The sequence below is a fragment of the Rhamphochromis sp. 'chilingali' genome (genome assembly GCF_963969265.1).
Source record: "Rhamphochromis sp. 'chilingali' genome assembly, chromosome: 19".
NCBI classification, from domain to species: domain Eukaryota; kingdom Metazoa; phylum Chordata; class Actinopteri; order Cichliformes; family Cichlidae; genus Rhamphochromis; species Rhamphochromis sp. 'chilingali'.
In genome coordinates, this window is record NC_137946.1 from 17,862,535 (window position 1) to 17,888,651 (window position 26,117).

Below are 26,117 nucleotides of genomic sequence, written 5' to 3' on the forward strand. Positions count from 1 at the left end.
CACGACCTATCTGAGGTCTTCAGTAAGAGGCGAGCCTCTACTCTACCTCCTCATCGCTCCTACGACATGGCCATTGAGCTCCTCCCGGGAGCGGTCCCTCCTCGTGGTCGCCTGTTCTCTCTGTCACCAGCAGAGGACAAAGCCATGGAGGAGTACGTTGCTGAGGCTCTCCAACAGGGCTTTATTCACCCTTCTACCTCCCCTGCAGCTGCGGGATTCTTCTTTGACAAGAAGAAAGATGGCGGGCTCTGCTCCTGTATAGATTATCGGGGCTTGAATAAAGTCACCGTCAAGAACCGCCATCCTCTTCCTCTGCTATCCACCGCACTCGATTCCCTCTCCCAGGCCTGCATCTTCACCAAACTGGACCTACGCAGCGCCTACAATTTGGTGCGAATTAGGGAAGGGGATGAATGGAAGACAGCCTTCATCACCCCTAAGGGGCACTGGGAGTACCTGGTGATGCCCTTCGGCCTCTGCAACAGCCCTGCTGTCTTCCAACATCTGATCAACGATGTCTTGCGGGATATGCTAGGCCGGTGGGTGTTTGCTTATCTAGATGACATCTTGATCTACTCCCGCACCGAAGTGGACCATATTCGCCATGTGCGGGCCGTGCTGAGCAGGCTGCTCGAGTACCAGCTGTTCTGCAAACTGGAGAAGTGTGCTTTCCATCAGCGGTCCACCACCTTCCTAGGCTTCACCATCTCCTCCAATGGCCTGACCATGGACCCGCAAAAGGTCCAAGCCGTGACCCAGTGGCCTCAGCCACAGAGCTTCCTGGGCTTTGCCAGTTTCTATCGGCGCTTTATCCGCAATTTCAGCACCGTTGTCGCCCCACTGACATCCCTCACCAAACCAGCTAACCTGCCTAAGCCCTTCTGCCTCTCCCCAGGTGCGAAACAGGCATTCCGAGACCTTATCCACCGGTTCACTACGGCCCCCGTCCTACGCCACCCTGATCCTGCCAGAGATTTTGTGGTGGAGGTGGATGCCTCCGATGTTGGCGCTGGCGCCGTCCTTTCTCAACACGGCCCGGATGGAAAACTTCACCCATGCTGCTATTTCTCAAGGAAATTTTCTCCCACGCAGCAACGGTACGGTGTCGGAGACCGAGAACTCCTGGCCATCAAGTGGGCCTTAGAAGAGTGGCGGCATTGGCTCCTGGGAGCGAAAGACCCTTTTCTGATCTGGACTGATCATCAGAACCTGATCCATATTCGGACTGCCAAGCAGCTCAACCCAAGGCAGGCCCGTTGGGCCTTATTCTTTGAGCCTTACAATTTCCACCTCTCCTACCGCCCTGGTTCTCTCCAGACAGTTCGCCCAGGACGGCCTCACGTCAGACCCTGGACCTATCCTACCTTCTCATTGCTTCGCTGCCCCCCTTCGGTGGCCCTTGGAGGACTCTATCCGGGATGCCCTGACCGCCGAACCACCTCCGCCTGACACCCCTGCTGGGAGGCTCTATGTACCATCCCGGTGCCGTCAGGAAGCCTTGCTCTGGGCTCATTCCTCCCCGCTCTCTGGTCACCCGGGGCCCGACAGGACCCTCCAACTCCTCCGTCGTGCCTTCTGGTGGCCCTCCATGACTCGGGACATCCGTGAATTCGTTTCCGCCTGTGACACCTGTGCTCGGGCCAAGTCCTCCACTCAGCCGCCCGCTGGCAACCTTCGCCCTCTCCCTGTGCCGGGACGTCCCTGGTCCCATGTCGGCCTCGACTTTGTTACCGGCCTCCCATCCGTGGACGGTCTTGACACCATCCTCACCTTTGTAGACCGGTTTTCTAAGGCGGTGCACCTGGTCGCTCTGGCCAGCCTCCCTTCCGCCAAACGGACGGCCGAGCTCCTCCTGGACCATGTCGTCCGGCTTCACGGGTTCCCCAAGGACATAGTCTCCGATCGGGGACCCCAGTTCACCGCCAGGTTCTGGAAAGCCTTTTGCCGCCTGATTGGAGCGTCTCCCAGCCTCTCGTCCGGCTATCACCCTCAGACCAATGAGCAGGTTGAACGGACCAATCAACAGTTGGGGCGTTTCTTGAGGTGCTTCGTCTCCGCCCAACCGTCGCTTTGGCCTCGTTACCTGTTGTGGGCTGAGCTGTCTCATAACCTTCACGTCTCTTCTGCCACCGGTCTCTCGCCCTTTGAAGTCTGTCATGGTTTTCATCCTCCTATCTATAGCCATCAGGAGGCAGAGGTCGACGTACCTGCTGCTGAACGGATGGTCCGCCGCTGTCGTCAGGCCTGGATCAGGGCGCGGGCTGCCATTTCCCGAGCCAACGCTCTGTACACCCGGCAGCATCGTCGCCGCCACCGCCCGGGTCATCCATTCCAGCCAGGGGATCGCGTCTGGCTCTCCACGAGGCACCTGCGGCTCCGCACCGAGTCCAAGAAACTCACTCCCAGGTTCGTTGGCCCGTACAAGATCACTGCCCGACTCAACCCCGTGGCTTATCGTCTCCGGCTTCCACCCGCCATGAAGGTCCATCCGGTTTTCCACGTCTCGCAGCTTAAACGGCGCGTCACTTCCTCGCTGGCGCCCCCCTCCCGGGCCCCGCCCCCGCCCAGGTTCGTCGATGGGGGTCCTGTCTACACTGTCCGGCGGATCTTGGACTCCCGTCCCCGGGGTCGGGGGGTCCAGTATTTGGTGGACTGGGCTGTCTACGGTCCTGAGGAGCGCTCCTGGGTGCCGTCCCGCTTCGTCTTGGATCCTTCTCTCATCTCGGATTTCCGCCGCCGCCGTCCTGGACCGTCGGGTGCCGGTCTTCGGGGGGGGGGGGTCCTGTCAGCCGGTGATCAGCTGATCACGGGGCCGGGTTTAAAAGAGACGCCACCCACCTGTTCGCCGTTCAGACATCGTTCTCTTCATGTCAGGAGCTCCGAAACTTTGCCGACGTCAGTCTCTGCCTGATTCAGCAACCGTGAGTGTTTTTCCCTTCAATCCTTTTTCTCATCCCGGCTCCGCTCGCTCTCCGTCTGTAACGCCAGTTCCGAAGCCACGCTTCGTGCACTGATAGTTACTAGAATAACTGCGTGTCTGTTCCCACCCACCGCTAGCCTTCGCCGCGTTTGGGTCTAGCCAGCACGCCACATGGGCACGCCGAACTACTGTGTGTAATTCGCCCGATCGTGACAGCATCTATCTGAAAGAGCGAGTGTAAACACACAAAGTTATATTTTTTTGTATGCTGGAATATACAGAAAATAGGTTTAAATGTTAAACAAATTTCTTCAAGTCAAAGACTGTTGCATATTGTGGAGATATAGAAATTCTTTTATTGCTGCCATATAATCCGCATCATTATAACTGCATTAATAACATTCTTTAAAGCATTAGTTCACCTAATAATATTTCTCACAGTCTTGATACTGCATTACAGTTGTTTATTGAAGATGTCCATTTGAGGATCCTTCCATTATGTTAACTTTTACTAAAAGTACGGTTAGAAGTATTTTATATACATTGCATATCTGTGCCTATTTTGAGTTGATGTTCAGCTCATTAAGTGTTTTAAGCTTCACTGGCGTGACTGTCCAGGTGATACATGCTGAGGGAAACTAGAACATAGAAGGATAACTGCAATGCATGCTTACAGTACATATAATACATATAATCTAGGAATAGGCCTGAGCAGAGGCCCAAATGTTTCCAGCTTCTTGTTGCAAACTTGTTGCATTTTATTCTACTTGGTAACAGATGAGCAGAGTCAAGAATTAGCCTCAGAGACCCTGAGGGCTTAAGATTATTACCTTGTATGGAAGGTGTTATCAAAATGAGAAGTTCTATGTCTGTTTATAGCTATTAAAGATGTACAAGATGTACAATTAACTGTGACTAAGGTCTGGAACCTATTTTAATCTGTCATTGACGCCATGGGGGGGGCGTGTACCCCACTGCTTTATAAGTGTCCACAACATGTATTTTGGTCAGAAGACATATGTTGATGTTTTCTCCGGGCTGTTAATAAACTCAACGTTTGATTGCACTTTTCTGGGGCCTCCGTGGTTTGTGACACTGCTCTACATTGATTGATTTCGCAACAATATAACGCAATGTGCATAAAGTTAAAAGATTAGAAAAGAAAACAATTCTTAAAAAGAGACTTTTTCATTTGATTCCATTTTATATGATGGATTATGCAGAAAAAATATAATTGGGCTGAAAGGTCTATTACTTTATTACGTATTCAGGTTATGTATCATGTTTTTCAAAAGTAACTAAGTAATAAAGTAACTAATTATTTTTGAAAATGTGTAATCGGTAAAGTCATGGGATTACTTTCTTCGGGAAGTCATCATTAACTATTTTCAAGTAACTTGACCAGCACTGGTGGTGATAGCTAAACATCCAGCTGCTGTATTTCACAGGGAGAGAAAAGAGTGCAAGTGTCTGTGAAGGTTCTCAGTCATCCAGGACATCGTAGTCAAAGGAGCTTGCAAAGAAAAGCGTCTGGACTTCTTTAAGTTGCTTGAAGACGTTTCACCTCTCATCCGAGAAGCTTCTTCAGTTCTAAGGTCAAATGGTGGGGAGTCCCAGACTGCCACCTCCAGTCCCAGACAGTCCCATCTGGGACTCCCCACCATTTGACCTTAGAACTGAAGAAGCTTCTTGGATGAGAGGTGAAACGTCTTCAAGCAACTTAAAGAAGTAAAGATGCTTTTCTTTGCAAGCTCCTTTGACAAAAGAGTGCAAGATTAACTTCACTCAGAGATGCTGAAAGATGTAGACAGACAGGACAGGAGAGGAAGAGGAGAGGACTGCTCAGTGATAAACTTCAAATTAAAAGCTTGCGTGTAGTGTCATCACAAATGTTTAATCACATATTGTATTTGCAAATGATATGTCTTGATAAACTATGTACTTTCATTTTACTAACTTACTATTTTGCTAACTTTGTGTTATTTAAATGTTGCAAATACTGGGTAGTTTTGTGCAGGATAAAAAGGTTAGTTTGCATTCATGTGTTGAATTCACAGTAAATCTCTGTGTTGGACTGTTGCACAGTGTCTGTGGTGCCCATGGACAGAGTTAGGTTACATCAAGTGTAGAAGAGATTCATTTGATTTAAGATGATGCTTGGATTCATTCACTGAATTCCAATGTCATACTCTAGTATAAAGACAGTATAACAGTGTAGTGTCAGTATAGAAGATGGACATCACCCATGATAGGTTATCAATGTGTGTATAGATACAGCCACTCAAAATTGCTACTTTCAGCCAGAGGTCAGCCAACTGTCAGCTTACAGTCAGCCAGTGAGAGTCCACCCTTCAGGTGCATATCTACTTTCCAATATAAACACGCCCAGTGTTGGGAAGGTTACTTTTAAAATGTGTTCCATTACAGATTAGAGAATACATGCCCCAAAATGTATTTTGTAACGTATTCCGTTACGTTACTCAATGAGAGAAACGTATTCTGAATACTTTGGATTACTTAATATATTATCATGTTTTTTACAACTACATGAATGTTACTGAAGGCTACTCGCCATACCAATACCAACTAGATTTTTTTTAAAATCTTAATATAAAATGAGTAACAGTAGAGTGGACATTAGGTAATACTGCACTTTTTGCAGAGATCTCGTATAGGAAACTATTTCTGTATCAGTGATATGTTTTCTTTTTGTCTGTGTTCAGAACTGCACATGATTATTTGCAGCTAGCAGGTTGTAATGCAGCCTTCAGTAATAGTAATAAATCACACAGCAAAAGTACATCGAAGATACTGAAGTGGCACATAACCCAGGTAGCTACCACAACTAAAACAAGGTAGCTGCAGTAGGCTAACATTAGTTTTTTAAAAAGAACTTCCAGCTGAGAGAAGCTTGTTTACTGGCAGAGTTTGCCCATCCATTTGTTCTTTAAATGTAAAGTGGTCTCCAAATTTCCAAGTAAGAAATGCATTCCTGCCCATGCACTGCTGGCCCAGGGTCCACTGTGTAACTGACTTCACCAACATTAACAAGACGCTTACATTAGAGCAGCGGTCTCAAATTTAATTGAGCTGTGGACCACTGCTGGCACTGTCATCTCACTGTAGGGCCACTTTAGTGTTCAAATAGTATAAAAGAAAAAACCAAACAAACAAGAAAACACCCACAAAAATGTATTGTTTTATTTGTTTGTTTGTGTTTTTAATTTCAAATATTGTATAACTAGACAAAACTGCAAACGTGAACGTGAATTCTTAAATTAAGCTTTTCATTGAAGTACCAAATAAACAAATTGGTACTCTCTTTTGGCCAGACATGTGACAGCACTTCTGCTATAATTTTGTTTGTATTTAACAAAATAAAAATGCAGCTGTAAGTGTACACATTACCCATATGGAAAATATATATATAAATCTTATAAAGTTTGTATCTGTCTTGTATGAAACTCATATGAAAAGGATACAAGACTGAAAACAGATATAAGATCCCTTGAAAAATTATATAAATGAAACTTGTATGTTTTGGATACTTATTAAAACAATATATGAAAGTAATGAGAAAGTGGCCACTTTCATGAGTAAATCATATAAGCCTTATATGATTCACTATATGAAGCAGGCCACATCATATGCAAGTCTTTTATAAGTTTTTAGTATTTCTTTTCCACATGGGTAGTTTATGACTGCTAGTAAAAAAAATAAAAATAAATTGTTTTCACTCTCTTGATACCTCAGAGAGGTCCACGGCTCCAAATCATAGTAAAGGGATCTCTGGCTAATACGTCGGGTTTTGTGTCGGGCTCATAGCCGAAAACTAGCTTCACTATCTGGGTCAACTTTGCTAGCAAGAGACAGAGAGAGGCGTTGAAAGGCTGCTCCAACAGAACTTTATTGATTTGGCAGTCTGTTTCCGGGTGAGCGTACGCTGGTGGGTCTTTCTGCCGCTGCTCTTCGTGTGTGTGTTCTCTGTATGTAGCTCCGTTTTCATTTTTCACTAAAGTATTTAATTTAACTGTTTTAGCCTTTGAGCACGGCTTTTTATTTGACCCTGGAAAGCCTGGATTTTATCGTTTTTCTGTGAAAGACTCTCCTGGGGACCTGACTCACCAGCCTAACGTAGCCCTCGCTGCCCCCTGCATGTACTACTGTTTGGCCTGTCACCACATCAAGTATCTGCCTTCTCAAGCTGCCAATGGTGTGCACAGTGCCAGGTAGGTAATCACAGCTACTTTTCTGGCACTGGGCTGTAATTCGTGGCTGTGGCATGCTGGCTAACGTGGTTTTAACCTGGCTGTGTGAACAAATGGAGAAACTATGATTCCCCTTTTAACTATATGCTTGATATGCCTACCGTTGCTCAGCTTTATTATTGGACTATGCAGTGTTTTTATGGCCGTATCAAAGGCTCGGACCTTTATGCAAATGACAGAATGCACTACTCAAAATTGGAACTGCTACATCTTAACACAAGGACTCGGCTACTTCCCCAAACTTATGTGCGCTGTGTTGCTTTGGGGATAGCTCGCCGTCCGTGCTACATTCACCGGGGCTGCCGTCATAATCTGCATGTATATAATTTTCCTGTGGGAAACGGACTTTCTCACCAAATACCATCTATCTCGACAGCTTCCTGTTGTCTCTCAACTAGACTGGACGGGAAAAACAGAGGTGCCAACACCACCAATTTTCAGCATCTGGAATTTGTACCATCTGGTGCTGTCACACATTCCTCACCACTTAAATTGGCATTAATCAATGCAAGGTCCATGGTGAACAAATTTTCATATACCGTGACCTGTTTGTCTCTCATGGCTTGGACCTTCTTTTTATTACAGAACCTTGGCTACCCACTGATGATCTAGCTGCTTTTGTGGAATTGAGTCCTGAAAACTGTAACTTCCTTAACACATCGTGGAGGCGGCTTGGCAACAGTTTTCAGAGATCACTTTAAATGCAGAATGCTACCCAGAATGCTAATCCTTGGTGACTTCAATATCCATATGTGTTGCCCCTCCAAACCTTTGGTTAGGGAATTTTCACAACTCTTGGACTCATTTATCCTGACCCAGTCTGTCAACGGCCCTACACATAAGCAGGGCCACACTCTTGAGCTCATCTTGTCATCTGGGCTCTCGGTGATCGGCGTTGAGGTGATTGATGTGTGTCCATCTGATCATAATTTCCTTTTTGTTTAATATTCCCACTGCTCACTCATCCTTCAAACAAACCCAGGCCCCCTCTCTTATACGTCCTATAACACCTGAAACTGCTCCCCAATTCTCAGCTGCCTTCGCTTCATCTCCTTTAGCCACCTTTGATGAACGTTCTCCTTATTGCAATAATCCTGATGAGCTACTTGCATATTTTAATTGTGCTTGTACCAACATAATGGACTCAATTGCTCCTCTAAAATGTAGATGGAAAAAATTTAAAACTCAGCCTTAGCTAAATAAGGTCACTCGTGCCGTCAGGCAGGAATGCAGGAAAGCAGAACAAAAATCAAAGAAAGATAAGCTCCACGTTTCTTACCAAGTGTTTAGAGATTGTCTAAATAACTATCAGCGCACCATCAGAGCAAATTATTTATCCAAGATCATTACTAAGAATTCTGGTAATCCTAAAGTTCTATTCAACACAGTCAACTCTGTCCTGCATCCCACCACTTCAGCCATATCTGAGGCTGCCTCACACACGGCAATTTTTTACTGAAAAAATTGATAATATCAGAGCAGCTGCTCCCATCCCAAGACCCTTCTGAACCACCTACATGTTGATTCTTTTTCTCCGAATTTAAACCAGTTTCATTATCCCATCTTACTGATACAATAATGCACATGAAACCAACTACATGCCCCTTGGATGTGTTACCTACACCATTTCTCAGAGATGTGCTGAAGACAGTCGGCCCTAACATCCTTGCTATCTTTCTTTGCCTTTAGACAATAATTCTGATGGCAAAAGAGCCAAACGGGACAGGGGAAAAAAAACAACAAAAAAAAACCATCCTTGCTATTGTAAATGGCAGTATCTCAAATAGAACTGTTCCTCGTTTGTTTAAACAAGCTGTTGTCCAGCCGCTTCTAAAAAAAAAAGCTGCCTAACCAGGTTCTCAAGAAAGTTGTCCTCCACCAATTATCCTCATTCTTAGATATACATAATATTCTGGATAAATATCCTTCTGGTTTCAGAGCCTGCCACAGCACAGAGTCTGCTCTACTGAAGGCGTTCAATGATGTGCTTCTAGCTGCTGACTATGGAAAAAGTACAGTTTTAATTCTTTTAGACCTGAGTGCAGCATTTGACACTGTCGACCACACAGTCCTATTAAACGGTCTAAAGACATGTGTCGGCATTCAAGGCTCTGCTCTAAAATGGTTTGCATCTTACCTGGAGAACAGAACATATTCTGTGATGCTGGGTAACAGATACTCTTCCCCAGCTACACTCACTTGTGGAATACCTCAGGGCTTTATTCTGGGCCCTGTCTTATTCTCCTTATACATGCTCCCATTAGGCTCCATTTTTCAGAAACACCAGATCTCCTATCACTCTTATGCAGATGATACACAGTTGCCAATAGTACACTGCAGAAAGTCTCAGAAAGTCTCAGAGAGTCTTAGCGACATACATTGCTGGATGTCTCTGAACTTTCTCAAACTAAATCACGACAAAACTGACATTATATTTTTCGGCAAGCAGGACTCTATTAGTCTTATAAGAAACAATTGGGGCCCATTATCAGCTAATGTACATCACCATGTAAAAAATCTTGGTTTCATTTTTGATTCTACCCTCAAGCTGGACAAGCAAATAAATTCGGTTGTTCGCGCAGTTTTTTCCAACTCATCTAAAGACCTGGAACTGTTATCCATGCTTTCATATTATCACGTCTTGACTCTTGTAACTCTCTCTACTTAGGCATCTGTCACTCAAGCCTGTCCCGCCTGCAATTTGTTCAAAATGCAGCCACAAGGCTCCTGACGGGTACCAGAAAGAGAGAGAGTATTACTCCGATACTCGCATCTCTACATTGGCTGCCAGTTAAATTGATTTTAAGGTTTTATTATTTGTTTTTAAAGCTCTCCATGGTTTGGCTCCAGGTTACATTTCAGATCTTCTTAGCCTGCACTTACCCACTCGAACTCTGCGCTCCTCCAGTCAGATGCTGTTATTAGTTCCAAGTTCCCAGTTCAAAGGTGTCCCACACTGTTTAAAAAAAATCTTAAAAAAATGGTAATATTCTGGCAGCTGGGGCGCCAAAATACTACCAGAAAATAACAGAAAATAACTTCCTCATAAAAATACGGTTATTTCCAGTAATGAAAATACAGTTTGTTGTGCTAATTTTACATGGGATCTTGCCTTTTCAAGTGAATTTTAAACATTAAATTAGGAACATGTTAATGTGATTAAACAATGAAATTATCTATAAATAGGAAAAAAAACAAATCTTAAAAAAACAGTAATATTCCGGCAGCTGGTGCGCCAAAATACTACCGTAAAATAACAGAAAATAACTTTCTCGAATCCAGTGGCGCAGGCCAAGATGGTTTGGAGGTCGGACGCGTGGCAGGTGCACCCAGCGCGGCCGGCACAGTCGTGAGCCCCAGCTCACAGGTGGCCGGGCAGAGGTGTAGCGTGTACTGGCCTCTGGTGGTGGTGAGGCCGGTCTGGCGAGCACGGCGATCTCAAGCGTGGCGCACGCCTCGCTCGCCTGTTCCACTTGAGCAGGCTCCACTGGCACGGGGACCTCCAGCTCCTTGCGCGGCCCCTCCGTCGCTCCCCGCCGGAGCAGCCCATCGCGCGACTCCTCCATCACTGCTACTCCCTCCGCCGCCACTCCCGGCTCGAGCAGCCCCTCGCGCAGCTCCTCCTCCGCCGCTGCTGCTGCTCCTGCTGCTGCTTCCGGCTCGAGCAGCCCCTCGCACAGCTCCTCCTCCTCCAGCCGGCGCAGACCCTCGCGCGCCTCGTCTGCCGCCTCCGGTTGGAGCGGCTCATCCACCGCTCCCGGCAGGAGCAGCCCTTCACCCGGCTGTTCCCCCTCCTCCGGCAGGCGCAGATCCCTGCGCGCCTCGTCTGCCACCTCCGGCTGCTGAGGTGCCTCACACGGCTCCTCCACCGCTTCACTGTCCTCGGGACACACCTGTGGGGGTGGCGCCCAGGCCCAGAGCAGCGCCGCCAGCTCCCCAATCCTTTCCAGGTGGCGCTCGGGCTGGTCCTGCAGCTCTTCCTGCTGGCGACGCACCTCCGCCGCCTGCTTCCGCTGGGTGGCCGCTATTTCGGCCACCATCTCGGCCAGCTCTTCCCTTCCCTGGCTCTGGTCAGTACCCGCCATGCCGCCTCCTGGGTTTCGGCACCAATGTGGCGTGAATAAGGCACGGCGGGACCACGGAGCAACGTTCAGAGCCATCTTTATTTAAGTCACGTCACACCACAACACACCCAAACCCCTGAGTCCCCATGTTTTTAACTAGGCGGGCGTGATTAAGGATGCCGTGCAGGTGCGTCCGCCCTCCCTGCATGGCACCGCAGACCACGCCCCACCACAGTGTGAAACTGGGTGTGGGTCCCAATCAGCCAGGGTTTCGGGTGAGCTCATTGTGAAACCTGGCCCCACCTTATCATGCGAATTCCTGAGGTCAGATGGCCCACGATGTGAATGGGCGTTAAGGCGTCTGGGGAGGGAACTCAAAACTGGATTATAGATGGCAGACAGTTGGTGTCGTAAACCACCGCCTCTGTTCAAAGATGGTCGCTCACAGTGGACATAGATGGCTTCTTTCACTCCTCTTTCAAACATCTGTCCTCTCTGTCCAAAATGTGAACATTGGCATCCTCGAAAGAGTGTCCTTTATCCTTAAGATGCAGATGGACTGCTGAGTCTTGTCCTGTGCAGGTGGCTCTTCTATGTTGTGCCATGCGCTTGTGAAGTGGCTGTTTGGTCTCTCCAATGTAGAGGTCTGGGCATTCCTCGCTGCACTGTACAGCATACACCACATTGTTAAGTCTGTGTTTTGGAGTTTTGTCTTTCGGGTGAACCAGTTTTTGTCTGAGCGTGTTGCTGGGTCTGAAATGCACCGGGATGTCATGCTTGGAGAAAACTCTCCTGAGTTTTTCTGATGCACCGGCTACATAGGGGATGGCAATGTTGTTGCGTCTGTCCTTCTTATCCTCCCTCGCTGGTGTCTGATCTTCTTTTCTGTGCCTCAAGCTGAGGTGTCAGGATGGGTTAGAATGGGTGCAGAAGTGAATAATTGCTTTGATTTTACGAAGGCTGCATGAGCTTCTGGGGGCGAGAAGAAAGGTACCATAGACGAGATGAGCTGGGTGAGAGGCGCGGCCACTTGGCTGTAGTTCCGAATGAAGCGGTGATAAAAATTCCCGAACCCGAGGAAGCATTGGAGCTTCTTCTGTGACTCCGGGACCGGCCATTCCAGCACCGCCTTGACCTTCACAGGGTCTGTCTTCACCTGTCCTCCTGCCAAAATGTAGCCCAAGAAGGAAATAGATGAGGTGTGGAACTCACATTTCTCTGCCTTGATGTACAGTCTGCTCTCCAGCAGCCGCTGTTACACATTCCTCACATGGACGTGATGCTCTTCGAGAGTCCTGAAGAAAACCAGAATATCATCCAAGCACACAAAAACGAACATGTTCAAAAAAATCCCATAACACATCACTGACTAGGGCCTGAAAAACCGCTGGTGCGTTAGTTAAGCTGAACGGCATCACCAAATATTCAAAATGCCCTAATGGAGTATTGAAGGCAGTCTTCCATTCATCACCCTCTCGTATCCGAGCAGGTCCAGCTTAGTGAGAACTGTGGCTTCCTGGAGAGATTCGAAAACAGAGTTGATTAATGGGAGAGGATATTTATTCTTTACAGTGATGTCGTTCAAACCTCGGTAATCGATGCTGTCATGGTCCTGGGTCGGTGACCCAGCGCTTTTAGTTTGTTATCATTTTCTAGATGATGATTGTTTAAGTTCTGTGTTATTTTCGGTCTGCCTCTGAGTCTGCGTCTGTATCTGTCTGTCTATGGTGTCACCCCATCTGTTTGTGAATCTGTCTGTTTAGTTCAATGTCTTGTCTGGTTCCATGTGTCTGAGTTTCCTGTTTTATTGTGAAGGTCCGTGTCGTATGTGAGTGTGATCAGTTTACGTTTCCCCTGTCCCGTCAGCCCAGATTCCTCCCAGCTGTGTTGCCCTCCTGTCTCTCATCCCCTGATTACTGGTGTGTGTATTTAAGCCCTGTGTGTTCTCCTGCCTGTTGCCGGTTCGTCTGTATTACTCAGTGTCAGTCTGTGTATCCACTGTGTCTTCTCCCTGCTGTTCATCGTCATCCTCCTCTGCTCGTTTTCATTCAGGTTTCTGCTCTGTAGTTTAGTTGTTTCCCAGTTTAGTTTAGTTCGAGCCCCGTTTGCTGTTTGTCCACATTCTTTTCGTGTTCAATAAATCACCTTCACTTCTCCACGACTGCCTGCGATTGGATCCTCATTTATTCCACACGGCTCGCCTCGGCAGCCGTGACAGTACGAACCGGCCACTATGGACCCAGCAGCAGTCAACCTGCCCGAGGAGCTCCGGGAGGACATTATTTACTCGGTAGACAAATTAATTAACTTATGGCTCGAGCATGAGGGGAGAGAATTCCGCCAAGGCATAGCTGTTCGGCTACAGCGCTTAGTTTCTGGTCTCCCCTGGTTGCTCAGCTCACTTCACCCGCTCACACAGAATTTCGTTCTGAACGAGCTTCATCTTCTCCCCCCTGCTACCACCCACCCTGCAACTCATGCTTCACTCCCTGACCCGACGGAGAGTGTCCTGCCCGGCCCGTCGGTCCAGCCTTCAAATGGGAAACGGCACTCACGCCGTCGACGCCCCTCGCCACAGTCGGACCCTAGGATATCAGAGCGGCTGACTGTGGTGAGTAAAAAGGATAACAGCTCCAATCTGAACTTTGAGACTTTTTCTTCTGGGGTTGTTCGGGGTGTGTCAGTGGGAGCTAATTCACAAAGCTTACCTACCTTCGTGATAACCGATCTCTCCCAGGTTGGCATTTTTAAGACTTCAGTGAAAGCAAAGGGCTGTTGTTCTTCTGAACCTGTTAAACCCATGTCAGGTAACCCAGGGTCTGCTAAAACTGTGGCATATATCCCAGAGACAATTAACACCAGCTCTGATAATACCAGGACTGTTTATTCTTTTGAACTGCAACCGGAAGCTCAAGCTCAGTTAGCCGCCCGGCCTCAAGCTCAGTTAGCCGCCCGGCCTCAAGCTCAGTTAGCCGCCCGGCCTCAAGCTCAGTCTCCAATTCCACCACCGTCGTCATCCCAACCATTGTTTCAGTCACCCTCAGTTCAGCCTCCTGTTCAGCAGCCACTAGCCCTGCACCCTGTGTCACTTGCTACTCCGGTACAACAAGCTCAGTCAAATCAATCTAAAAGGAACTGTGTTTCATCCGTTTGTTCTAAGCAGAGCGTCAAACCTAATGATAATGTAATCATTCCTAAAAAGCTGGCCAGTTCAGAGACTGTGACGCGCTCCAGGGCCTCCCCAGAGGCTGAGTTTCAGCCCTCAGCCCACTCTGGACCCCTGGAGGCTAGGAACCCAGCTGAGGACTGCACCCGGCTGTCACTGCCTGAGCAGAGTCAATGCTCTGGGCGGCTGAAGTCTGCTATGTGTTTGCCAGAGGCCCGTGCGCCTGCTGGTTCTGTTCTGTCCCTGCCAGAGGCCCGTGCGCCTGCTGGTTCTGATCTGTCCCTGCCAGAGGCCCGTGCGCCTGCTGGTTCTGATCTGTCCTTGCCAGAGGCCCGTGCGCCTGCTGGTTCTGATCTGTTCCTGCCAGAGGTCGTCGCACCTGCTGGTTTTGTCCTGTGTGTTCCAGGGGCCCCTGTGCCCACTGGTCCTGAGACTGTTCTCGCTGGAGGGCCCGAGGAGCCCGTCCAGCCTCCTTCCTCATCAGCTGGGGGGCCCGAGGAGCCCGTCCAGCCTCCTTCCTCGTCAGCTGGGGGGCCCGAGGAGCCCGTCCAGCCTCCTTCCTCGTCAGCTGGGGGGCCCGAGGAGCCCGTCCAGCCACCAGCTGCTCCACCAGCAGCCTCATCCACGCTTGCAGCAGCAGTTTCATCCATGCCGCCGCCTGCTGCAGCGCCTCCGTCTCCAGCTTCCACGCCAGCTGCAGCCTCCGTGTCTTCACCCATGCCGTCGCCTGGCTCGGCCTCTGCTGCAGCATCACCCACGCCTGGTCCGGCTCCGGCTTCAGCATCACCCACGCCTGGTCCGGCTCCGGCTTCAGCATCACCCTCGCCTGGTCCAGAATCAGCATCACCCATGCCTGGTCCGGCTTCAGCATCACCCACGCCTGGTCCAGAATCAGCATCACCCACACCTGGTCCGGCTCCGGCTTCAACATCACCCACGCCTGGTCCGGCTCCGGCTTCAGCATCACCCACGCCTGGTCCGGCTCCGGCTTCAGCATCCCCATCAGCTGCTTCGCCTGGTCCAGCTTCAGCATCACCAACAGCTGCTTCGCCTGGCCCAGCTTCAGCATCCCCATCAGCTGCTTCGCCTGGTCCAGCTTCAGCATCCTCATCAGCTGCTTCGCCTGGTCCAGCTTCAGCATCCTCATCAGCTGCTTTCGCCTGGTCCAGCTTCAGCATCTTCATCAGCTGCTTCGCCTGGTCCAGCTTCAGCATCCTCATCAGCTGCTTTGCCTGGTCCAGCTTCCGCATCTTCATCAGCTGCTGCCTCGCCTGGTCCAGCCTCCGCTTCTGCTTCAGCCTCGCCTGGTCCAGCCTCCGCTTCTGCTTCAGCCTTGCCTGGTCCAGCCTCCGTGTCTTCATCCTCATCAGCATCGCCTGGTCCAACTTCAGCTTCAGCATCAGCATCGCCTGGTCCAGCTTCTGCTTCAGCGTCCTCATCAGCTTCGTCTGGTCCAGCCTCAGCTTCCGCCTCGTCTGGTCCAGCCTCAGCTTCCGCCTCGTCTGGTCCAGCCTCCGCTTCGCCTGGGGCTGCAGGGGCCACGCAGCCTTCAGGTCCCCTACTACCAACTCCACATCATCGGTCATCTGCCAGGCCGCTTGTTGGGCATCTCCGCCACCGTGGACGCCCTCCTGAACGCCGCCACTGCCTTCCGCGTGGCCGGCCTCTGGACTTGTTTCCACGCCGCTGTTGCCATCCGCACGGTCGGCCCCCAGAACTGTTTCCACGCCGCTGTTGCCGTCCGCACGGTCTGCCCCCAGAACTGTTTCCATGCCACTGCCTACTGCGTGGCCGGCATCCGGACCTGCCCCGCTGCCATTCGCATGGTCGGCCTCCTGAACTTTTTTTTTTTTTTTTGTGTCCCGTTTGGATCTTTAGCCATCAGGATTGTTGTCTTAAGGCCAAGAAAGATGCCAAGCGGATTTATTTTACCAAGTGGATCATCATGGCCTTGCCATATTGGTCCATTTGATTGACCTTTATTATAATTATGAATTTATTTTATTTACAGTTGCTACAAACGGGACAGACATGACTGGGGGATAGGACAGGGAGAAAGAATGAAAGAAAGAGAGGGAGAGAAAGAAAACCAAAGGGGAGAAGAGACGGTGAGAAGGGGGGGAAGAAAGAAAAAAAAAAAAAAAAACACCTGGGTCACCTGTATGGAGAAAAAAAACAGAAGAGAAAGCAAACAACAAAGAGCAACATAATAACAAAAAACGGCACCATCACAATAAACTAGCTAGCAGTAGATATCAGTAGATACTAAATAATAAACGATATTGTGCAGCACGCAAGATAGACAGCGCACAATGTGCTTTGAGGCAGCAGCCAAGAAAGCTGTAGTCCGCGTCTGTGAATACCCGTGTGTACACCTGTGTGCATACCTGTGTGGATCAGCATGCTTGCATTCCAAAGGTTTCTCCATGTAATGATCTGCTAGGGAGTGTGGGGAGCCACAGCCCCGTCCTCCAGGGTATGAAGCAGGTATGGAGGAGATCAAAACTCCAGACATCCAGAGGCCCCCAGAACACAAGAGACCAAGGAAGACCAACAGAGGGGCAGCCGCGCCACTGTCCCAGTAAGAGCTGAGGAGAGTCCCAGATGAGGGCTCACTCAGCAGCCGCGGAGCAGAAGCCAGGGGGAGTTGCAGTGACGCGCCCGTGAGCTCTGCCGGCAGCCAGCTGCGCCTGAGTGACCGAGCCCCAGGCCGAGAGGCCGGGGGCACCCCACCTCCGAAGTGGCCCGAGCGAGCCCCAGGCTCCAGGCCCCGATAAGCGGCCGCCAAGGAGTGAGCCGGTGTGTACCCGGACGCCCACCCCGAGACACAAAGAACCACCAACGCACCGACACCTGAGGGAGTCCGCAACTGGCAGGGGAAGTGGTGGTGGGTGGAGATAGGCCTCCAAACCTTGGAGGGCCTGAGATGTCCCCGGCCTCCTGAACTTGACCATCTGGGCCTTTTTGGACTCTGTCCCTCCGTCCTGGGCCCCCTCCGCCCGCCCTGGTCGGGTCCTTTTCTGTTTTGTTTTGGTCGGTTTTTGTGTTTCTGCTGGGCTGTCTGGAGCCAGCCCTTGAGGGGGGGGGGGGTACTGTCATGGTCCTGGGTCGGTGACCCAGCGCTTTTAGTTTGTTATCATTTTCTAGATAATGATTGTTTAAGTTCTGTGTTATTTTCGGTCTGCCTCTGAGTCTGCGTCTGTATCTGTCTGTCTATGGTGTCACCCCATCTGTTTGTGAATCTGTCTGTTTAGTTCAATGTCTTGTCTGGTTCCATGTGTCTGAGTTTCCTGTTCTATTGTGAAGGTCCGTGTCGTATGTGAGTGTGATCAGTTTACGTTTCCCCTGTCCTGTCAGCTCTGATTTCTCCCAGCTGTGTTGCCCTCCTGTCTCTCATCCCCTGATTACTGGTGTGTGTATTTAAGCCCTGTGTGTTCTCCTGCCTGTTGCCGGTTCGTCTGTATTACTCAGTGTCAGTCTGTGTATCCACCGTGTCTTCTCCCTGCTGTTCATCGTCATCCTCCTCTGCTCGTTTTCATTCAGGTTTGTGCTCTGTAGTTTAGTTGTTTCCCAGTTTAGTTTAGCTCGAGGTCCGTTTGCTGTTTGTCCACATTCTTTTCGTGTTCAATAAATCACCTTCACTTCTCCACGACTGCCTGCGATTGGATCCTCATTTATTCCACACGGCTCGCCTCGGCAGCCGTGACAGATGCATGGAGTGACCCGTCCTTCTTTCCCACGAAGAAGAAGCCCGCGGCGACGGGGGAGGAAGGCGGTCTGATTTTTCCTGCTGCCAGCAACTCTTGGATGTAGTTCTCCATCGATTCTCTCTCGGGACGAGACAGATTGTACAGTCTGCTGGAGGGCAGCGGAGCTCCCGGGAGTAAGTCAATGGCGCAGTCATACAGTCGGTGAGGTGGGAAAGAGAGAGCGCCTTATCTTTATTGAACACTTGTTGTAAATCATGGTATTCTGGGGGGATGGAGGAAAGGTCTGGTGCTTGTGACAGGGCTGGAATCCGCTCTGCAGAGGCGGGGGGAACGGCTGATCTCAAGCAGTTCACCAAGCAAAACAGACTCCAGCTGGTGATTTTTTTCCCTGCCCAATTAATGTGAGGATTATGTCTCTGTAGCCAGAGGTAACCTAAAATAAGTGGGGTTTTCTTGATGTGACTAATTTTACTGGCGCGGTCTGGTGAGTGATAAAAGCAAACACCTGATTATTCAACGTAGACGCGGGGATGGGTGGTTCGAACGGAGTAAGTGATAACTCTAATTTCCTTGCCAGTTTCTCATCCATTAAGTTTTGCTCCGCCCCGGAGTCCACCAGCGCAGGGCATGTGAACGTCTCGTTGTTAGTAATAATAAAACTTTACAGCCTGAGGCCTATACTGCAAAGCAAGATTTTGGCTTATCCAGGTGCATTATAAATAGGGATGGGTAATGGCACTGGATACCGGTACCCATTCTAACATAAACGGTAGTAACCAGACCGAAAAGCAGCGCACATTTCGGTGCTTTTTTTTTCCTGAGATGTCATACACTTTGGATTCCAGCCAATCATTTTACCTTTGCGAGCGTAGTAGGCGGGTCCAGGTACGTACGTTCTTTTGGAGCAGAGCTACAGATTAAAAATGCCCAAGGCGAAGTGGTCAAAGTCTGGCTGTACTTCACAGCAAAAGATGCAAAAGAATCAAACTCAGCAGCCTGCAACAAGTGCTTTAAGGTGATACTGTGCAAAGGAGGTAACTCCTTGAATCTGATGAAACACCTGTTGACGTATAGCATTTTGTTAAAAGCTGAGAAATGCACCATATTTGATAGCTTGCTGGGAGACCTCACACCGAGCACATCTACTGCGGGTGGGTTGCCTGTTATCTGACCCGGAGTTAGCAACATCCCCCAAAAACCCAAAGAGGAGAGTCCTGGCCCCTAGCCCTGCCAGTGTAGCAGAAATGATGACGGATGATGATGGCAGCAACAGCCGTTCTTCTCTGCATGAGTAGCTTAATGTTGTTCGTGTGTAATTTACGTTGAGTAGGCTAACCACGTTATTACATTAATGCATGTAAGGTAAACTAGCAAACACCGTCGTAGTTACATGCGGCTGTCTTCTTGTTTGATGGCAGATACTCCCTTCACCCTTGCCAAAAAGGCTAAAATGACCAAAGAAAAAGTGGAAAACAGCTAAACATGAGAGGTTTTTGGACAACGTTTTTGTTTCACCGTTTCAAAAGTACCGGTTTGGTACTGGTATCGGATAAAACCTAAACGATACCAATCCCTAATTATAAACATTGCATTTTGTACTTCAAACAGATAATGAAAGAAGAAAACCACAACAAATAAATCAGTGTTAAATATCATAGGCGAAACGTGTTACTGGGAAAGATGTTCACATATTACTATAATATGACAAATTAACATGTAAGAAACAAATAAACTGAGACTGGAAAGTGTGTCACATTGTGTTGTGCGCTATTAATGAGGCAGATTGTTCTACAGTTCATGACAATCGTCTCAATAAAAATCTCAAATGATAAAACCATAAATCCAAGCAATTTTCTTCTACTTCCATCTGAAATCAAGTCGAAGGGCAGCACGTTTTCCACTTCTCCTTTATTAGGCTGTGTTATAGTATGTTTTAATGGATCCACTTTAAAGTGTCAGAGCTCGAATGTGCAGCTGTCACCTTAAAAATGATTAGAATGTTTATTTTACTGCTCTGTGCATGACCATTTACCCTAATCCAATATTAGAGTGAGTGAATGCAGATAATGGAAAGACGGCCAGGGTATGTTGTAGCACAGCCCTGTGCCCTGATTCAAACTTATCAGTATCCACATGGAAAAATTAAGCCCTTAGATGACTGTTTGGTCTGTTGAAGTCGGACTGTTGGAAAACCTTTTTTTTTTTTTTTTTTTAAATATCTTCAAATAAAATGCAATAGATGTCCAGAAGGCAGGTTGGTATGTCCAGTAACTCAAAAGCACTTTTATTCTGTTGGTACTGAACAATATTTCCTTTCACTGGCTCGCTGGGAGGTGTTTTTTTTTTTTTTACCTGCCTGAACATCAGCACTTGAGTTAGCTGTCAAGCATTAATGGGAATATGTCTGATGTGACTTTTCCACTTGCATAACACACAATTATAAACACAACTAAGGCCAAAGGCTCATCACCCATAGCGTGCAAAGTTTGACAGGGCACTTACAAAGACAACTGGTACACATGTGAAATTTGATATCATTCTTTCCCCCATGCCTTTTTATTCTAGAGACTTAGAGGCTTTTTCAAGTCCCCATAGAAAATCAGTTTCAGCACAGCTTACTAAAATGAAGAACTTGCTTGTAAGTCATCTGTTAAAGGCTGAAACAACAAAACCTTCCAAAAATGAATTCCTTCTCTCTTTATGGAGGTCAGTGATTCAAAACCTCCCCTATAGCATTTTTTATTGGGGTTGCAAAAGAAAGAACTTAAATTTATACATGTGACACATTTATTTTAGCCATGACAATGACAGAGTGAAACGTTTTTGATGTTTATTAAAGAAAAGAAAAGTGCTGGTATTTAACTTACCCCCTACAGTAATGAACAGACATTACAGGAAACTGCTCCCATCAGCTTTTAGAGTCTGTGTTCCTTATTTTTCCAGGTGGTTCCTCTTGATTCTTTCCTCAGCTATTCACGGAAAGCAAGCACATCCTTTAAACTAGAACATTGTCACGGACCCGGTTCCGGGGACTCGGGGTTCGTGAACAGTGTGGACCTTTATTGTTATTAGTGTATTGGATGTATGTTTGCTGCACTGTGTTCTTGTGTTCAATGCTGGTGTGTGTATGTGTGTGAGGCTGGAGGATGAAGGACAGCCACCTGCAGGCCTGATGGGTGTGGCCCTGCCAGCTGCTGGTCACGCCTAGCTTACCACACACCTGCTTCTGATCAGGATCGTCGGGGGAGCTACTTAACAGAGCGATGGAGCTTCCTCCGGCGCAGGATCGTTGAGTTAGACTCCATGTCAGTGTTTGTAGTGCTGGTCAGTGTATGCCTGCTGGAGTTGGTGCCATAACGGCTGTGTCTGTGTTTTTTCCTCAGGAGAGTGGAACACAGGACTGCAAGACACACGGGGTGTGTGAAGGCACAGGGGCAGAGAGCACGGGATACCAGCACTTGGGAGAAGACACGTCACGGGAGTCGAGGGAGCACTTTTGGAGATTCAATGTGTGGTGTACATTTACCTCACTGTAAATAAACCCACTGTTCATTTCATTAAGTCCAGCGTTTGGGTCCTTTCTCCAACATCCCCCACGGTCTGCCCCCCAGACCGTGACAAACATAATCTATTTGTAGATTTAGCTTCATCAGCTGTCAAATGATTCTAAAGAAATAACAAATTCAGAATGACTAAGAGGGTAATTTAAACAAAAGCAACGGCAAACTCTGCCAGAAGTGCCATGCATCTTAAATGACAGCTTGAGTCTGAGTAAGCAGATGTTGGCATCACAGTATCAGAGAGGATTGTGACCATGTGGAAACTTTAGCTGCTGTAAGAGAAACATGAGAAGAAAGGTTTAAAAAACAACATCGTAGATAAATTATAAAAACTGTTTCTCCTGATATTTACTAGTTGGTAAAAATTCTGATTTGAGCTGAAGATGCACAAATTTATTTGCATACACCTAACAAATAATAGTTGTGAAATTGTCCATTGCTGGACTGTTTTATGAAGTAGCCATGGTGAAGGTGAAGCATGACTGGAAAATGACTTAATGGCCCTTAAAGTACCTCACATGGATACATATAGACAAGAAATGGCATACATTCCTTTTTTTTTTTACTTAGAGAGCATGTATAGACACGCCAAATGACTCTCTCATTACAGTGACACTCTTCATGCCTCTATTTGAATGTAAGCCTTTGTCAAAGTTCATGTTTCCCTAGGGGTGGAAATGAGGATGATCTCAGTGGGCTATGGCAGGATTCTGCAACTGACAGATGAAAATCTTAAAACAAACACAAATGCAAGACTCACTCGATGAAGTTACTCTCTCATGTGCCAGCCTGCTCACAAGAAGGATGTTTTAGTGATGGATGGATTTTTTTGAGGAGGGAAAAAAATGTGAGACCAATCTTGGTGGGTTTGTTTGTTCATATAAGGCCTTAGTTTATCAGTCATATGCATGAATCCACACTAATGCACAAAATCAAGCTGTTCTTTAATTTTTCTGCCTTTTCTAAACAACAAACAAGCTAAATTAAAGAAAAGATAAGATCACAGAGGCAAAATACAAAAACTGATTACATCCTCGAGCTCCGCCGGCTGCTTTTGATTTGTCTTTGTTTTCTTTTAGCCGCTTCTTTTAATTTTACATCGCAGTCGCACTTAAGCTAAACACACCAGAGGAGCCTGTGTCATTATGGAATAACGCAGGAATTTCCCACCTCACCCCAACTATAAACTGACATCTGCCACCAACTATATAAACAAACATTTGACACTGTAATTAATTTAATATATAGAGACGTCCACAACATAAAAACCAATGTTTGCAACCAGTATTTGTGTTAGTAATACTTTTCACTACTATGCACTACATATTTGGGATGACGACTTGTTATTTATGCACTTGGTATGGAAGCCACACCACCCTGAGCACATCCCTTCCCACATCCCAGATAAACAGCAAAAAACGGATGCATGAATAGTAATGCATTTGCCAGCAAGGGCTGATGCACTTCATTTGAAAGTTAGCTGGTTCCAGTAGAAAGACAACAAACAAAATAAACAAAATAAAATAAACAAATAAACAAAATAAAATAAAATAATGTAATTTTTATAGACATTTGTTACAGTATAAGATCAGATAAGATAAGAACAGATCAGTTGGTCATCAACTGAACTGCAGTGTAAAAGCAAACTTGCTCTACAGAGACCTCACACAGTCACACATGAAGCACACATGAACCAATTCATTTACAGTTTAGATACAAATACTGATAATTTGCTGAAAAGACACATCTGTGATGCTTTTGGCTTTCCGACTCACTATCTTAAATGTACAAGTCAGTACTTGACAAGGAAATCTTCTCATCAAGATCCAAAATGAAGCAGGTCTGACTAAAGTTAAGCTGCTGATCTGGAAAAAATAAATTTAAAAACTCATGTTTTATGGTTCTGTCCTGTTTCCCCATCCTCACTGATTTGGCATAGTGCCTCAGCAACCTCAGCAGATGTGACACATGTGCACTGTTTATTTTTCCAGCACTAACCTTGTCTTTCATTGTGAACAAGTAGAATGTCACTGGCAGCTTTCTGGACAGGAAATTCATTCATTCATATTCATATATTTAGCTGTACATCTATCTGAAAAATGTATCTCATAGTCAGATTGAAAGCAATTCTAGTTATTTTGTCAGTTGAGTGACAGCAGCCAAAAATTGTTCGTACATGGGTCTTTTGTGGATGTGGAGAAAAAGCCTGCAGTGCTGCACTAGCAGATCTTTAAGTCTGTCAGTGACTCTCAGTGCTAATAAGCATGCAAACATCCTTTTGGTAACACGAATGTCTGCACAAAGTTCTGTCCCTCTGGGCAAGATATTCAGCAGTTGGGGGGAAATGTTAGTCTGGACCAAAGTAATAGACTGATTGTCAGTCTCATGTCAGCCACAGTGAAGATTGTAAAAACAATGTTTCTAGGAGAAAACGTCCATTGAAAACAAAACATGTCTTTTGTAAGAAAACAAGAAGTTAAAAGTTAATCATACAAACATCCATCAGAAGTCGATTGAAAGAAGCATTCAAGGGCGGGTTATTGTTTCACTGCATAATCTTCATAGAGGATGTTGAACTCTGTTGCTGCTGCTCTCTGGCAAACAAAGAATAAACACGGAAAAAGGAAGGGACGTGTCTTATGTGCACCAATTCCTCATAGAGATAACGTTTGCTCTTTGATCTTTTGATTTCTTTGGTAAAATTCCACTATGTTGAATTTAATGTGATTATCTGTATAGAGGAAGACAAAATTCAGACTCAATAGAGCACTAGGTTATCAACTTTTTATTATGTATTGCTTCTTGCTATGTTATATAAGATTAGGATAGATGTTGTCTTTCTATGTCTTTATAGCCTGAACCACAAAATAATTGCCAGATTTTTTTTTGAACCTTCAGATGAAATTTAAAAAAAAATAATTAAATATTAATTTGCGTATTAGAGTTAACATTTGTATCATGTTTCCTTTTTTTGCAATTTATTCCTGAAAAAAATTATCATGCAGTTTATTTATTTCTTTAATTATTTTGTATTGAATGTGATGCACTTTGTTTTAAAGGGCTAATATGCCAATATTTTATTCATGGGCTTTAAAATGCAGTATTTGGATTCCATAAATTCTCTCAAAAGGTTTCTAATGACGAGCAAGTCAGCCACTTGCCTGAGGAAAGACTGTTATATGACACACTGTAATGGAGAAATATAGAGAGTTATAACACCAGTAATAAACTTTTTAAAAGGCCCTGGAGACTCGTGTCTGCGTGCTACTGACAGTTATAGTCAGAAATTCTTTACATGAACCAGGCCTGTGTTTAGCCACAAGGACCTCATGCAGAACACAGAAGAGTTCAGTCACACCTTGTTAAAAGATCTCTGTATCCAACTGTTTACACTGGAGAGAGTCTCTTTCATAAATACTTATAAACACTGAAGAGTTCAAGGTCACACCGTGAAATAAGCAGTGGAGCAGTCAACTCATAGTCATGCCCACCCAAGGCCAACACAACTATTGCAGTAGGAAGCAAAAATATCTTTTTCATTATGAAAACACTACAAAACATGCTCTGGCTTTAAAAAAAGAATGGAGGTAGAGTAAAGCACAGTGATGCAATGGGTTAAACATGGGTCTTTAAATTGGGGGAGTAGTTTTGAAGACAAAAGTCATCACTGACCTTATAATATGAAGAACTTAGAATAGAGAAGGGCAATCTAATCTTATCCTTTTCTTTATTTTTGCATACTTTAGCATCCATGTGCATCGTCTTCCTCAGATTTTTGTTTCACTTGCTACGACTACTGAATAGATACCCTGTTTTCTCAGGGTGCAAGTTCAATACGGGTCTGCAAATACAAGTACAAGTCAAAGTGGGTGTCAAGGTTTAAAATTTGACACTCGAGTGTGAACAGGAGTCAAAATAAACTTGTATTCCTTCCAAGCCAAGTTTTGTTTTAGCAAATAACAGTAATATTAACAGGAAAGTTAAACATTTGTTTGTCTTGCTTTGCAGAGCGTCTCTCTGTCTATCTGTCTTGCCAGCAGCTACTTCTTGGATTTTCTTTTGTTCTGGGACTTTGTGTTACGGCTCTTTTATGCTATACAAATGCCAACAATTGGAATAAGTGCTGGGTGGCAAAAGATAATGGGTTCTTGTGTGAACTTGTGTTAAATATGCGAGCAAAAGAAGAAACTAATGCCTGTGCAGCAATCTCTGTGAAGACCAGTCCAGACATTCAATGGACATAAAAGCAGTCCTCACAGGCACATGTAATTTTAAAGCAGTTGTAACTCAAGTCTTTTGGCCAGGACTGAGTTACAGCTTTCGTTGTCTCTATAAATGGTTGTCAGGTCAACACTTTCCTTAGTGTCAAAAGTTGTTGAGTCATGCTGCACTCACTCTTTTACCACCCACATCAGTAATGTCTCACCGT